This window comes from Muntiacus reevesi, chromosome 15, assembly GCF_963930625.1.
Source record: "Muntiacus reevesi chromosome 15, mMunRee1.1, whole genome shotgun sequence".
NCBI lineage: Eukaryota > Metazoa > Chordata > Mammalia > Artiodactyla > Cervidae > Muntiacus > Muntiacus reevesi.
The window spans coordinates 3,943,842-3,961,148 of NC_089263.1; the positions used below are offsets into that span (position 1 = coordinate 3,943,842).

Here is a 17,307-nt window from a genome sequence, read left to right on the forward strand (position 1 = left end):
TTGCCTTTCTATTCTGAGTATATGACAAATCAGAGCTCATTTTCAAGACTACCCATTCTCTCTCAAATTATTTTCTTTCTGAACATATTACATTAGAATAGAAGACAGTGGTCCATATTTGTGCATCTTACTTGGGCAGGAGCAAGAGACCTGAGTGTCTTTTGAGGGAGAGAAAATGCACTGTATGCCTTGTGAGAGAACAAAACATCTCAGAGTTTAGAGGGACCCTTTTGTTTTTCCTTTTGTTAGTTATCATCTGTTTTTCCTTTTGTGATCCAAGCTGGAGGTAGTTGGTGGACTTTACTTTCCAGTCATGCTGGGTACCTTTAGCCAGAGTCATCTCCATAGTGCTTTCTTGTAAGAATACTATTTTCAAAGTAGGGATGCAAAGAGATATGTTCATCTGTAATGAGGCTTAGTGGTTCTTTTCTAGATCTCCATATCTCCTATTAGATGAATGATTTCTTTTGGGGATCCAGTTTTACCTTACCAAGGAGGCGACATCTTAATCCCTTCCTCCCTCTGCCCTGTCTTCCACACTGAATAATCACTGGAATTTTGAGGATGTTTGTAAGGTGTTTTTTTGTTTGTTTGTTTATGTTTGTAAGTTTTACTAACATGTTTTTCATTCTTAATTATTCGTGGTGGGACAAATATCCTTACCTGATTTAAGTACTGCCTTCAGCAATTTGAGAACTTTCTAGGGATGCCTATGTAGAACCAGAAGACAGTTAAATGACTTATCAAGAAGTCATTTAAGCTTTTCTTTTAATTAGCAAACAATTTTGAGAAAACAGAGTCCGCTGAACATTAAAGTTTTTCTCCCTGCACTATGCCTAGTGCTATTTTCTACACAAAAGAAACACAGGTTTCCTCAACTGATTATTGTATCAGTTGGGCACGAGTGAGAACCATTAGTTTTGAATCACCTGGGCGCTCATTTCCATCACAGACAAAGATAACTGTTAAGTGAATTCCTCTTTAGAAATGGAATCATCAGAGCCCACTTGCATCAAACCCAGGGGCCCTCACAGATAGCACAGAATGCCAGGATTGCATCCAGATTATAGAGAACATAAAGTTCCCTAAAAGAGCATCTACTTACTACTAGGATTTATAGTGGAGAGATTAGAAATAACTTAAATTCAACAGTGAAATGCAGTATCATAGCCACAATTTCTTTTTTAAGAATTTAGTGATACGTCAATCTCAACCCCACTGGTCAGTCATCTGTAAACTGTATTGAGTCCCAAGAAAATTCACCAGAAATATGTGATGCTGTTTTGCTTAAGTCACAAGGTCCTGATTCCTGTAACCACTCATTCTGTAATAGAAATGATGCCGTGACTGATATTTGGATAGTTCCCCAAATTAAGAGATTTGAACCTGTCACTTTTTCAAACGAGCAAATGAATCCTATTAATAGCTGTTTTTAGGAGCAGATGGGAATATTTGATGCACAGATGGAAACCAAAATATTTAAAACATTCATTTTCTTTCCATCTATCTGTGGGGATCATTTTTGGTTTAAACTTATCAACCAAAAATCCTGTGCCTAGAATTCATTCTGCCAAGTCAACTGTGTTCAGTTATGATTGTTCAAACAAATGTTTGTAAATACTTTTATCTGTTGGGCCATGCCTCTTACTGAGACAGTGGGCATTGTCCTCATGTTGAGTAGAAAAACATTAAGCTGACCACTACTTTTCACAAGCCACAGTGGTAACACATACTGGGAAAGAGAGGCACAGAATTCTGGGAGAATCCATGTCCCCATCTCCTGCAGGGTCAAGAAGGGAATCTTGAGAGGCATAATGTTTGAGCTGACACCTGAGAGGTGAGCAAGGCTCTGTTTGGCCAGGGAGGGGCACAGAAATGAGGAAGGGTCCTATTTGGAGGTAACATCAGAGGGAGGACCCAGTGGTGTAGAGAAGCATGGACACAGTTGCCTGTGGAGGAACTGAGGAAGGCCAGCAAGCTTGAAGCTCTCGTGCCTGAGAAACAGCAGGAGAAATGTGCTGAGGGTGACCAAGGTCTTTAGGAGTCTGGGGAAGTGCTGGAGGCTCTAGGCAGGGGTGTGATGTGAATGGACATGCATTTGAAAGAGCGATTCTGGCCAATATTAGGAGAAAAGATTTCAGAGAGCGAAGTGAGTACTTTTGTTTTAGGTACATGCCCTTTATCACATACGTGCACTGCAGGTGCTTTTCCTAGTCTGCACTTGTCATTCGTTTTCTTAACTGTGTCTTTTGAAAAACAGATATGTTTAATTTTGATGAAATCCAGTTTATCAGTTTTTTCCCCATGGATCATGCTTTTGTAGTTTTACGTGAAATTTATCAGCAAACCTAAGATTTTCTCCTATGTTTTCTTATAAAAGTTTCTAAGGTTTAAGTTTTATATTTAGATCAACAACCCATTTTGAGGTAATAATTGTATGCAGTGTAAAATATGGATCAAAAATATTATTTTTTTCATATGGATACCTAATCTTTACACACTATTTGTTGCAAGGATCATTCTGTGCCGTCTTCTTACATTTGTCAAAAATCAGTTATCCCTCTGTGCCACAATCCATATCTGGACTCGATCCTAACCATTGATCCACTTATTTGTCTTTATCACACTGTCTGGATTTACTGCATCTCTAAACTAAACCCTGAAATTGGATCTGTAGCTCTGAACCTTTGGTCTTCTCTTTCAAAATTTTACTGGCTACTATGGGTGGTTTGCAGTCCCATATTTTAGAAATAGTTTGTCAATTACTAAAATAAAATCCAACTATATTTATATTGTTGTTATTGTCTAGTCACTAAGTCATGTCTGACTCTTTTGCAACCCTATTAACTGTAGCCTGCCAGGCTCCTCTGTCCATAGGATTTCCCAGGCAGGAATACTGGAGTGAGTTGCCATTTCCATCTCCAGGGGACATTCCCAACCCAGACATCATACCTCCACCTCCTGATTTGGCAGGCAGATTCTTTACCACTGAACCACCAGGGAAGCCTGTAGTTTTATTAAGAATGCATAAATGGTGCTTGCTTCAGCAGCACATATACTAAAATTGGAATGATACAGAGAAGATTAGCATGGCCCCTGGGCAGGGATGACATGCAAATTTGTGAAGCATTCCATATTTGTAAAGGATCAGTGAGCTGGAAGATAAAATGGTGGAAATAACTGCTGAATAGCAGAATAAAGTAAAAAGATTAAAAAAACTGAGAATAGTCTAAGAGACCCCTAGGGCAATATTAAACTCACCAACTTTCGAATTATAGGGGTCCCAGAAGAAGAAGAGAGAAAGAAAGGGTATGAGAAAATTTTTGAAGAAATTATAGTTGAAAAGTTCTCAAACATGGCAAGGGAAATAGTCATTCAAGTCCAAAAGGCACAAAGAGTCCCATACAGGAGAAACTCAAGGAGAAACTCGCCAAGACACATACTAATCAGACAAACAAAGACTAAACACAAATAATATTAAAAGCAGCAAGGGAAAAGCAAGAAGTAACATACAAGGCAAGCCCCATATGTCTAAGAGCTAATCTTGCAGAAGAAACTCTGCAAGCCAGAAGGGAATGGCATGATATATTTAAAGTACAGAAAGGAAAAATCTACAACCAAGATTACTCTGCCTGGCAAGGATCTCATTCAAAATTGATGGAGAAATAAAAAGCTTTTCAGACAAGCAAACGTTAAGAGAATTCGTTACCAGCAAACCAGCTTTACAACAAATGTTAAAGGGACTTATATAGTCAGGAAATACAAGAGAAAATAAAGATCTACAAAAACAAGCCCTAAACAATTAAGAAAATGGCAATAGGAACATATGTACCAATAATTACTTCACATATAAATTAATTAAATGCTCCAACCAAAAGACATAGACTGGCTGAATGGATACTAAAACAATACCCCTATATATGCTGTCTACAAGAAATCCACTTCAGACCTAAATATTGAAAGTGAGAGGATGGAAAACTATATTCAATGCAAACGGGAAGCAAAAGAAAGCTGGAGTAGCAATCCTCATATCAGACGAAATAGACCTTAAAATAAAGATTACAGGAGATAAGGGAGGACACTGCATGATCATCAAGGGATCAGTCCAAGAGGAAGACATAACATTGTAAATATCTGTGCACCCAACACAGGAGCACCTCAATACACAAAACGAACACTAACAGACATAAAAAGAGAAATTGACAGTGAACAATAACAGTAGTAAATTTAACACCCCACTTACAGCTATGGACAGATAATCAAAACAGAAAATTAATAGGGATACACGTTTTAAATGATACATTAGATGAGATGGATCTCATTGATAGCATCAAGACATTCCATCCAAATGCAGAAGAATATACCTTCTTATCAAGTGCACATGGAACATTCCCCAGGATAGGCCACATCTTGGGTCACAAATCAAACCTCAGTAAATTTAAGAAAATTGAAATCATATCAAGCAACTTCCGACCACAATTCTATGAGACTAGATATCAATTACAAGAAAAACACTGTAAAAACTCACAAACACATAGAGATTAAACAATACATTTCTAAATAATGAACAGGTTACTAAAGAAATCAAAAGGGAAATAAAAAAATTCCTAGAAACAAATGACAATGAAAACACAACTCAAAACCTATGGGATGCAGCAGAAGCAGTTCTAAGAGGGAAGTTTAAAGCAATAAAACCCTACCTCAGCAAACAAGAAAAACATCGAATAGACAGCATAACTTTACACCTAAAACAACTGGAAAAAAAAAAGAACAAAAAAAACCCCAAAGTCAGCATAAGGAAAGAAATCATGAAGATCAGAGCAGAAATAAGTGAAAAAGAAATTAAAGAAACAATAGTTCAGTTCAGTTCAGTTCAGTCGCTCAGTCGTGTCTGACTCTTTGCGACCCCGTGAGTTGCAGCACGCCAAGCCTCCCTGTCCATCACCAACTCCCGGAGTTTACTCAAACTCATGCCCATCGAGTCGGTGATGCCATCCAGCCATCTCATGCTCTGTCGTCCCCTTCTCCTCCTGCCCCCAATCCCTCCCAGCATCATGGTCTTTTCCAATGAGTCAACTCTTTGCATCAGGTGGCCAAAGTATTGGAGTTTCAACTTAAGCATCAAAGAAACAATAGTAAAGATTAATAAAACTAAAAGCTGGTTCTTTGAGAAGATAATAAAATTGAGATACCTTTATCCAGACTCATCAAGAAAAAAGAGAGAAGAATCAAATCAGCAAAATTAAAAATGAAAAAGAAGAGGTTGCAAGAGGCAAGGCAGAGAAACAAAGTATTATAAGAGACTTTTATGGAAAAAAAAAAAAAAAGGCAATAAAATGTATAGCCTGGAAGGAAAGGACAGATTCTTATTAAGGTTCAATCTTCCAAGACTGAACCTGGATGAAATATAAATTATGAGCAACCCAGTTATAAGCACTGAAATCTAAACTTTGATCAAAAAATCTCTCAAAAAAAAAAAAAACACAAAAACAAAAGCCCAGGACCAGATGGCTTCACAGGTGAATTCTTTCAAACATTTAGAGAGGGTCTAATGCCTATCCTTCTAAAACAATTTCAAAAATTGCAGAGGAAGAAACACTTCCAAACTCATTCTACAAGGTCACCATCACTCTGATACCAAAACCAGGCAAAGACAACACAAAAATAGAAAATTATAGGCTGATATCACTGATGAACATAGGTGCAAAAACACTCAACAAACTTTTAGCTAACAGAATTCAACAACACATTAAAAAGCTCATATACCATGATCAAGCTGGGGTTATTCCAGGGATGCAAGGATTCTTCAGTTCAGTTCAGTTCAATCGCTCTGTCATGTCCAAACTCTTTGTGATCCCATGGACTACAGCACGCCAGGCTTCCCTGTCCATCACCAACTCCCAGAGCTTACTCAAACTCATGTCCATTGAGTCAGTGATGCCATCCAACCATCTCATCCTTTACCGTCCTCCTCTCCTCCCGCCTTCAGTCTTTCCCAACATCAGGGTCTTTTCCAACGGTTCAATATAAACAAATCAATCAATGCAAAGCACCATATTAGCAAATTGAAAGATAAAAACATATGATCATCTCAGTAGATGCAGAAAAATCCTTCAGCAAAATTTAGCACCCATTTATGATAATAGCCCTTTAAAAAAATTGGCATAGAGGGAACCTATCTCAACATAATAAAGACCATATATGATAAGCACACAGCAAGCATTATTTGCAGTGGCAAATATTATTTGCAGTGGTGAAAAACTGAAAACATTCCCTCTAAGATCAGGAACAAGACAAGAGTGTTTACTGTTACCACTATTATTCAACATAGTTTTGGAAGTCCTAACTACAGCAATCAGAGAGAAAAATAAATAAAAGGAGTCCAGATAGGAATAGAAGTAAAGCTCCCACTGTTTGCAGATGACATGATAATATACATAAAAAACCCTAAAGATATTATCAAAAATTACTAGAGCTAATGAGTGATTTTAGCCAAGTTTCAGGATACAAAATCAATACACAGAAATCACTTGCATTCCTTTATACTAACAATGAAAATCATAAAGGGAAATTAAGGTATCAATACCATACACCACTGCAACAAAAAGTATAAAATATCTAGGAAACCTACCTAATGGCTCAGACAATAAAACGTCTGCCTAACATGCGGGAGGCCTGAGTTCAATCCCTGGGTCAGGAAGATCTCCTGAAGAAGGAAATGGCAACCCACTCCAGTATTCTTGCCTGGAAAATCCCATGGATGAGGAACCTGGTAGGCTACAGTCTGTGGGGTCTCAAAGAGTCGGACACGACTGAGCTACTTCATTAAGGAGACAAAAGAACTGTATACAGAAAATTATAAGACACTGATATAAGAAATCAAAGACAACATAAACAGATGGAGAGATATTTCATGTTCCTGGGTAAGAAGAATCAATATTGTGAAAATGACTATGCTACCAAATACAATCTACAGATTCAATGCAATCCCTATCAAATTACCAATGTCATTTGTTACAGAACTAGAACAAAAAATTTCACAATTTATGTGGAAACACAAAAGACCCTGAATAGTCAAAGCAGTCTTGAGAAAGAAGAATGGAGCTGGAGGAATCAACCTCCCTGACTTCAGATTATAATAAAAAGCTACAGTCATCAAGACAGTATGGTACTGGCCCCAAAACAGAGCTATAGACCAATGGTACAAGATAGAAAGCCCAGAGATAAACCCATGAACCTATGGGTACCTTATTTTTTGCAAAGGAGGCAAGAATATACAATGGAGTAAAGACAGCCTCTTCAACAAGTGGTGCTGGGAAAACTGGACATCTCCATGTAAAAAAATGAAATTAGAACACTTCCTAACACCATACACAGTGATAAACACAAAATGGATTAAAGACCTAAATGTAAGACCATAAACTATAAATCTCTTAGTGGAAAACACAGACAGAACACTTGTTTATGTAAATAAAAGCAAGATCCTCTATGAACCACCTCCTGGAGTAATAGAAATAAAAACAAAATTAAACAAGTGGGACCTGATGAAATGTAAAAGCTTTTGCACAGCAGAGGAAACTATATATAAACAAGATGGAAAGACAACCCTTGGAATGGGAGAAAATAAGAGCAAATGAAACAATGGACAAAGGATTAATTTCCAAAATATACAGTCAGTTCCAATATACAACTCAATACCAGAGAAAACAAACACCCCAATAAAAAAGTTGGAAGAAGACCTAAACAGCCATTTCTCCAAATAAGACCTACAGATGGCTAGCACATGAAAAGATGCTCATATTGCTCATTATTAGAGAAATGCAAATCAAAACTACAATGAGATATCACCTCACACCAGTCAGAATGGCCATCATTAAAAAGTCTACAAACAATAAATGCTGGAGAGGGTGTGGAGAGAAGGGAACATTCTTGCACTGTTGGTGAAAATATAAATTGATACAGGCATTATGGAAGATGGTAGGGGGAATCCTTAAAAAAACAGGAATAAAACCACTGTATGACCCAGCAATCCAACTCCTAGGCATATACCCGGAGGGAACCAAAATTGAAAAAGACATTGGTACCCCCAGTGTTCATTGCAGCACTATTTACAATAGTTAGAACATGGAAGCAACCTAGATGTCCATTGACAGATATATATACAATGGAATATTCAGTTCAGTTCAGTCGCTCAGTCGTGTCCAACTCTTTGCGACCCCATGAACTACAGCACGCCAGGCCTCCCTCTCCATCACCAACTCCTGGAGTCCACCGAAACCCATGTTCATTGAGTCAGTGATGCCATCCAGCCATCTCATCCCCTGTCGTCCCCTTCTCCTCCTACCTTTCCCAGCATCAGGGTCTTTTCAAATGAGTCAGCCCTTCACATCAAGTGGCCAAAGTATTGGAGTTTCAGCTTCAACATCAGTCCCTCCAATGAACACCCAGGACTGATCTCCTTTAGGATGGACTGGTTGGACTCTCAAGAGTCTTCTCCAACACCAGAGTTCAAAAGCATCAATTCTTTGGCACTCAGCTTTCTTTATAGTCCAACTCTCACATTCATACATGACTACTGGAAAAATCATAGCCTTGACTAGATGGACCTTTGTTGGCAAAGTAATGTCTCTGCTTTATAATGTGCTGTCTAGGTTGGTCATAGCTTTTCTTCCAAGGAGTCAGCGTCTTTTAATTTCATGGCTGCAATCACCATCTACAGTGATTTTGGAGCCCAGAAAAATAGTCAGCCACTGTTTCCACTACTTCCCCATCTATTTCCTATGAAGTAATGGGACCAGATGCCATGATCTTAGTTTTCTGAATGTTGAGCTTTAAGCCAACTTTTTCACTCTCCTCTTTTACTTTCATCAAGAGGCTCTTTAGTCCTTCACTTTCTGCCATAAGGTTGGTGTCATCTGCATATCTGAGGTTATTGATATGGCAATCTTGATTCTAGCATGTGCTTCCTCCAGCACAGCATTTCTCATGATGTACTCTGCATATAAGTTAAATAAGCAGGATGACAATATATAGCCTTGAAGTATTCCTTTTCCTATTTGGAACCTAATGGAATATTACTCAGCCACAAAAAGGAATACATTTGAGTCAGTTTTAATAAGGTGGATGAACCTAGATGGTATTATATGGAGTGAAGTAAGTCAGAAAGAGACAGATAAATATCATATACTAATGCATATATATGTAATCTGGAAAGGTGATACCAAAGAATTTATTTGCAGGGCAGCAGTGGAGAAACAGACATAGAGAACAGACTTATGGACACACGGAGAGGTGCAGAAAGAGTGAGATGTATGGAGAGTAACATGAAAACTTACATTATCATATATAAAATACATAGCCAATAGAAATTTGCTGTATGTCTCAGGAAGATCAGACAGGGGCTCTGTATCAACCTAGAGGGGTGGGATGTGTAGGGAGATGGGAGGGAAGTTCACGAGGGAGGGGACATATGTATCTATGGCTGATTCATGTTGAAGTTTGACAGAAAAGAACAAAATTCTATAAAGCAATTATCCTTCAATTAAAAATAAATAAATAAATAAGAAATGCATAAACAAATCTGCATCAAAAAGACCAATTGGTAGATTAACTTCTCAATGTGTGTCTTCTACAGTATAAACAGAGTATATTTTTTTCATGTATTCAAGTCTTCCTTAATTTCTCCAAACAAAGTTGTGTAGATTTTAGTTTACATATATTTCACATCATTTGTCAAATTTATGCTAACTTATTTCAATATTTTATAGTATTATAGAAAGCATTGCTCTAAATTTGAATTTCCAATTATTGTTACTGGTATATAAAAGGGCTACCCTTGTCGCTAAGATTGTAAAGAATCCACCTGTAATACAGGAGACCTGACTTCAATCCCTGGATTCGGAAAATACCCTGGAGGAGGGTATGGCAACCCACTCCAGTATTCTTGCTTGGAGAATCCCCACAGACAAATGATCCTAGCACACTATAGTCCATGAGGTCACAAGGAGTCAGACATGACTGAGCGACTGAGCATAGACAGTGTATTAAAAAAAAATACATTGATCTTAGATCCTGCAATCTTGACAGTATGCTTTTTTACACCCTCTGTAGTTTGTTACGTGATCTACAAATGACTACACTTTTGCTCCTTCGATTTAAATTTTTTTACTTTATGTTATTGCTCTGGCAAATATCACCATTGAAAAGTTTAATAGAAATGGTGAGAGCAGACAGCATTGGATTGGTCCAGGATAACAGAGTAGAATATGCGTTCACTTCCCCTTGCAAGAGCACCAAAATCACAAATAGCTGTTGAATAGGAACTGCACCCACCAAAAAAATATATCCCCTGTCAAAAGACAAAGGAAAGGCTGGAACAAGATGGTAGGAGGGACACAATCATGATGTTATAAAATACAATACACTACTAGTGGGTGACCCACTAAACTGGAGAGCAATAATACCAAAGAAGTTCTCTTACTTTTATGAAGGTTCTGAGCCCTATGTGAGGCTTCCCAGCCTGGAGATCTGACAAAGGGACTAGGAATTCACAGGGAATCTGAAGTTGAAGACCAGTGGGATGAGATTGCATGATTTTCACAAGACTGGGAAAAACAGAGACTCCACTCATGGAGGGCACACACAAAATTTGTGCACACCAGGATCCAGGGAAAAGGAGCTGTGACCCCACAGGAGACAACCAGACTTACCTCCTAGTGTTGGGGGATCTCTTGCAGAGGCATGGGGTGGCAGTAGCACACCTTAAGGATAGTGGCACTGGCAACAGCAGTTCTGCAAAGTCCCATTGGTTTGAGTGCTCCTTGAGGTCACCATTAGCCATATCATAGAGCCTGTGGACTCTAATGTGAGGTTTCCTCAGCCAAACAACTAACAAGGAGGGGTAGGACAGCCCCACCATCAGCAGAGAAGTAGATTAAAGCTACTGACCATGGTCCTGCCCACCAGAGAAAGACCCAGTTGTTGAAATGGCCAGTCCATCCCATCAGGAAGCTTACATAAGCCTTTTAGATAACCCCATCCACCAGAGAGTAGACAGAAGAAGCAAGAGAACTACAATCCTGCAGACTCCAGAATGAAAACCTCAATCGAAGAAAATTAAACAAAATGAAAATGCAGAGGTTTATGTCCCAGATGAAGGAATATGATAAAACCCTCCAAGAACAATTAAATGAAGTGGAGATCAGCAAAATTTCTGAAAAAGCATTCAGAATAATGATAGTGAAGATAATCCAGGATCTTGGGAAAAGGATGGAGAAGAAGTAAGAACTGTTTAACAAAGACCTCGATGAACTAAGGAAAAAAGAAACAGAAATGAACAATACTCTAGAAGGGATCAATTACAAAATAATTGAGTCAGAAGAATGGATAAGTGACCTGAAAGAGAGAAACTAGAAATCATGGCCCCAGAAAGGTATATAGAAAAAAATGAAAAGAAATGCAGAAAGCCTAGATACCTTTGGGACAATATTAAACACAGCATCATTTGCATTATAAGGGTTCCAGAAGGAGAAGACAGGACCTGGGGAAATATCTGAAGTGGTAATAACTGAAAAGTTCCCCAACACAGGAAAGGAAATAGCTAACAAAGCCCAGGAAGCATAGAGAGGCCCAGGCAGGATAAACCCCAGAAGGAATACACTGAGACACATAGTAACCAAACTGATAAAAATTAAGGACAAAGATAAAATATTAAAAGTAACAAGAGAAAAACAATAAATAACATACAAGGGAACTCCCATCAGATTATCAGCTGGTTTCTCAGGAGAAACTCTGCAAGCCAGAAGGGAGTGGCATGATATATTTAAAGTGATGAAAGGGAAGAACCTGCAACCAAAAATACTCTATTCAGCAAGGCTTTCAGTCAGAATTGAGAGAGAAATCAAAAGCTTTATAGACAAACAAAAGTTAAGAGAATTTACCACCACCAAACCAGCTTTACAGCATATGTGAACGGAACTTCTCTAGGCAGAAAAAACAAGAGAAGAAAAAGACCTACAAAACAAACCCAAACACTCAAGAACATGGTAATAGCATCATATATATCAACAATTAACTCAAATGTAAGTGATTAAATGCACCAACCAAAAGAAATAGACTGACTAGGTGGATAAAACAAAAATAAGACCCATATATGTCCTGTCTACAAAAGACCCATGTCAGACCTAGGTGCACATACAGACTGAAAGTAAAAGGATGGGAAAAGGTATTCCATGCAAATGGAAATCAAAACAGTGCTGGTGCAGCAATACTCATATCAGACAAAATGGACTTTAAAACAAAGACTGTTATAAGAAAGAAGAAGGACACTACATGATGATAAAGGGATGAATCCAAGAATAAAATATAACAAGTATGAATATATGTATACCCAATATAGGAGTACCTCAATATGTAAGGCAAGTACTAGCTACCATAAAGAGAGTAATAGACTATATCGTGATGATAGTGGAGGACTTAAATATCCCACTTTCATCAATGGACAGATTATCCAGACAGAAAGTTAATGAAGAAACACAGGTTTTACATGTCACATTAGATCAGATGGACTTAACTGATATTTATAGAGCATCCTATCCAAAAAACAGCAGACTACACATTCTTCTCAAGTGCACATGGAACATTCTTCAGGATTGACCACATGCTTGGCCACAAGGCAAGACATGGTAAATTTAAGAAATGTGAAATCATTTCAAGCATTGTTTCCAATCACAATGCTTTGAGATTAGAAAAAAAACCGTAAGAAGAAACTATTTTTAAAAAATACCTGGCAGCTAGACAATACACTACTAAACAACCAGTGAATCACTGAAAAAATCAAAGTGAGTGAAAGTGAATTCGCTTAGTCATGTCTGACTCTTTGCGACCCCATGGACCGTAACCTACCAGGTTCCTCTGTCCATGGGATTTTCCAGGCAAGAATACTGGAGTGAGTTGCCATTTCCTTCTTCAGAGGATCTTCCCGACCCAGCGATCAAACCTGGGTCTCCCACATTGCAGGCAGACGCTTTACTGTCTGAGCCACCAGGGAAGCCGCAGGAAATTAAAAAACACCTGGATACAAGTGGAAACAAAAACACAATGGTCCAAAACCTATGGGACTCAGCAAAAGCAGTAAAGAGGGAAGTTTATACTGATACAATCATAACTTAAGAAATAAGTAAAATTCTCAAATAAACAGTGTAATCTTACACCTAAAACAACTAGATAAAAAGAACAAACAAAGCCTAAAGGTAGTAAAAAGAATAAAATTATAAAGATCAGGCCATAAGTAAATGAAAGAGAAACAAAACAATTGAAAAGATCAATGAAACTAAAAGCTGGTTCTTTGAAAAGATATACAAAATTGATAAACCTTTAGCCAGACTCAGAAAGAAAGGAGGTTATTCAAATTCAAATTAATAAAATTAGAAATGAAAAAGGGGAAGTTACAACTGACATTACATAATACAGAGAGACATAAGAGACTACTATGAGCAACTGTATGACAATGAAATGGACAACCTGGGAGAAATGGACAATTTCTTAGAAAGACACCTTCTCTCAAGACTGAACCAGAAAGAAATAGAAAATATGAACAGACCAATCACAAGCACTGAAGTTGACACTGTGTTTAAAAAACTCCCAACAAGCAAAAGTCCAGGAATTGATGGCTTCACATTTGAATTCTATCAAACATTCAGAGAAGAATCAACACCTATCCTTCTGAAACTCAAAACAATTGCAGAGACAGGAAAACTTTCAATTTCAAAGAGGCCACTGTCATCATGATACCAAAACCAGAAAAAGATAAACAAAAAAAAAGAAAGAAAATTACAGACAAATATCCCTGATGAACATAGATACAAAAATCCTTAACAAAATACTAACAGTCCAAATCTAACAGTACATTAAAAAGATTGTACACCACAATCAAGTGAGATTAATCCTAAGGATGCAAGGATTTTTCTATATCTGCAAATCAAACAATGTGCTACACAACATCAACAAATTGAAGAATGAAAACCATATTATTATCTCAATAGATGCAGAAAAATATTCTGACAAAATTCAGCACCCATTTATGATAAAAAAAAAAACTTCAGAAAGTAGACATAGAGAGAACATATCTCAGCATAATAAAGGTCATATATGACAAAACTTCAGTTAACATCACCCTCAATGATGAAAGCTGAAAACATTTCCTCTATGATCAGGAACAAGACAAGGATGTCTACTCTCACCATTTTGTTCAACATTGTTTTGGAAATCCTAGCTATGGCAATCAGAGAAGAAAGAAAAATAAGGGTAATCCAAATTTGGGAAAGAAATGGTTAAACTGTCACTGTTTGCAGATAATATGATACAATATATAGAAAATCCTAAAGATGGTACCAGAAAACTACTAGAGTTCATAAGTTTAGTTGGTAAAGTTGCAGGTTAAAAAATTAATACACAAAAGTCTGTTGCAGTCCTATACACTAACAATGAAAGATCAGAAATAAAAATTCAGGAAACAATTACACTTTCCATCAAAACAAAAAGAATAAAATATCTCGCAATGAACTGACCTAATGAGACAAAATACCTGTACTCTGAAAACTTTAAGACACTGATGGAAGAAATCGAAGATACAAACAGATAGATAGATATAACATGTTCATGGATTGGAAGAATCAATATTTTCAAAATGACTATATTACCCAAGAAAATCTACAGATTCAATGCAATCCCTAACAAATGACTTTTTTTCCCACAGAACTAGAACAGAAAAAAAAATCTTAAAATTTGTGTAGTGACACAAAAGACCCCCAAATTGCCAAAAAAAATCTTGAGAAACCTAACTATGGCAAAACTAGACAGAGTATTAAAAAGCAGGCACATCACTTTACTGACAAAAGTCCATATAGTCAAAGCTATAGTTTTTCCAGTAGTTATGTATGGATGTGAGAGTTGGACCATAGAGAAGGCTGAGCATGAAAGCATTGCTTCTTTCAAACTATGTAACTGGAGAAGATGCTTGAGAGTCCCTTGAACAAGAAGGAGGTCAAACTAGGCAATTCTAAAGGAAATCAACCCTGAATATTCATTGAAAGGACCGATGCTGAAGCTTAAGATCCAATACTCTGTCCACCTGATGCAAAGAGCTGACTCATTGGAAAAGACTCTGTTGCTGGGAAAGGTTGAGGGCGTGAGGAGAAGGGAGCGACAGAGGATGAGATGATTGGATGGCATCACTCACTCAGTGGAGATGAGTTTGAGCAAACTTCAGAATGAAGGACAGGGAAGCCCAGAGTGCCGCAGTCCATGGGGTCACAAAGAGCCAGATACGACTGAGCAACTAAACAACAATCTTGAGAAAGAAACATAGAGGTGGAGGAATCAGCTCCCTGACCTCAGGCTATACTACAGAGCCGCAGTCAACAACACAGCATAATAGTGACAGAAGATTAGAAATACTGATCAGCTGAACAGGATGGAAGCCCAGAAATAAAACCCACGAGCCTATGCTCAATTAATGTGTGAAAAAGGAGGCAAAACTATACAGTGTTGGAAAGACAGTCTCTTCAAAGAAATGGTGCTGGGAAAACTGGACAGCTGCATGTAAAAAAAAAAAAAAAAAAAAAGGTAGAATTTTAACATTCTTCAACAGTGTACAGAACAATAAGCTGAAAATGTGTAAAAGACCTAAATGTAAGACTGGACAGTATAACACGCTTATAGGAAAGCAAAGGCAAAACAGTTTCTTACATAAATTTCAGTAATATCTTTGTCAATCCACCTCCCAGGATAGTGGAAATAAAAATAAAAATAAACAAATGGAACATGTTAAAACTCAAAAACTGAAACGCCCGCTACCCGGCTCTGAGGCAGCGCGAATCCCGGCTAGCGCCTGCTCGTCCCTGGTGGTCCGCCCCGGCCGAGTCCCGCGTGGAGATGGCAGATGACCTTGGAGACGAGTGGTGGGAGAACCAGCCGGCAGGAGCAGCCAGCAGCCCAGGCAGAGTACATCATGTGAAATGCTTGACTGAATGAAGCTCAAGCTGCAATCAAGATTGCCAAGAGAAATAGCAATAACCTTGGATATGCAGATGATACCACCCTAATGGCAGAAAGCGAAGAGGAACTAAAGAGCCTCTTGATGAAGGTAAAAGAGGAGAGTGAAAAGGCTAGCTTAAAACTCAGCATTCAGAAAACAGAGATCACGGCATCCAATCCCATCACTTCATGGCAAGTAGAAGGGCAAAAAATGGAAATGATGACAGACTTTATTTTCTTGGGCTCCAGAATTACTGCAGGTGGTATCTGCAGCTATGAAATTAAAAGATGCTTGCTCCTTGGAAAAAAAGCTGCGAACAACCTGAAGTGAAGTGAAGTGAAGTTGCTCAGTCATGTCCGACTCTTTGCGACCCCATGGACTGTAGCCTCAAGGCTCCTCCCATGGGATTTTCCAGGCATGAATACTGGAGTGGGCTGCTATTTCCGTCTCCAGAGGAATCTTCCTGACCCAGGGATTGAACCCGGGTCTCATTGTAGGCAGACGCTTTACCATCTGAGCTACCAAAGAAGCCCATGAACAACCTAGACAGCATATTAGAAAACAGAGACATCACTTTGCCCACAAAGGGACATCTAGTCAAAACTATGGTTTTTCCCCTAGTCATATACAGAGGTGAGAGTTGGACCATAAAGAAGACTGAGTGCCGAAGAATTTATGCTTTCGAACTGTAGTGCTGGAGAAGGCTCTTGAGAGTCCCTTGGACAGCGAGGAGATCAAACCAGTTAGTCCTAAAGAAATCAACCCTTAATATTCATTGGAAGGACTGATGCTGAAGCTGAAGCTCCAGTCCTTTGGCCACCTGATGTGAAGAACTCACTGGAAAAGACCCTGATGTTGGGAAGGATTGTGGGCAGGAAGAGAAGGGGGCAGCAGGGGATGAGATGGTTGGATGGCATCATTGACTCAATGAACATGAGTTTGAGCAAGCTCCGAGAGATGGTGAAGGACAGGGAAACCTGATATGCTGCAGTCTATGGGGTCACAAAGAGTCAGACATGACTGAGCAACTAAACAACAAAAAAACTATATATATAATATTAAGAAATGTTGATCTGGTCATTTAATGAGTGTAGCCTCACTGGAAATTTAAGCTGTCTCCACACTGGTTCTATGCCTTCTCTTTGCTGTGGTTCTGACTCAGCAGTTCTGAATCAGTAGTTTTGCTGTGCTGTATCACTTTGACCTTCCATAACCCAGCCTGTATAGCTGGCTGTCCTGATACTAATTGCTGACATAGTGTGACCATGACT

General features: G+C 38.4%; 1 protein-coding gene and 1 non-coding gene across 3 annotated transcripts in view; both read left to right on the plus strand.

Moving 5' to 3' along the window:
• Nucleotides 1-17,307, plus strand: part of GABRG3 (gamma-aminobutyric acid type A receptor subunit gamma3) — a 794,189-nt gene that overhangs the window by 424,170 nt on the left and 352,712 nt on the right. The gene's annotated exons all lie outside the window — the stretch shown is intronic.
• LOC136147539 (U6 spliceosomal RNA) lies at nucleotides 3,035-3,141 on the plus strand. The gene has a single exon (XR_010659212.1). It is a non-coding gene; the product is annotated as a U6 spliceosomal RNA (small nuclear RNA).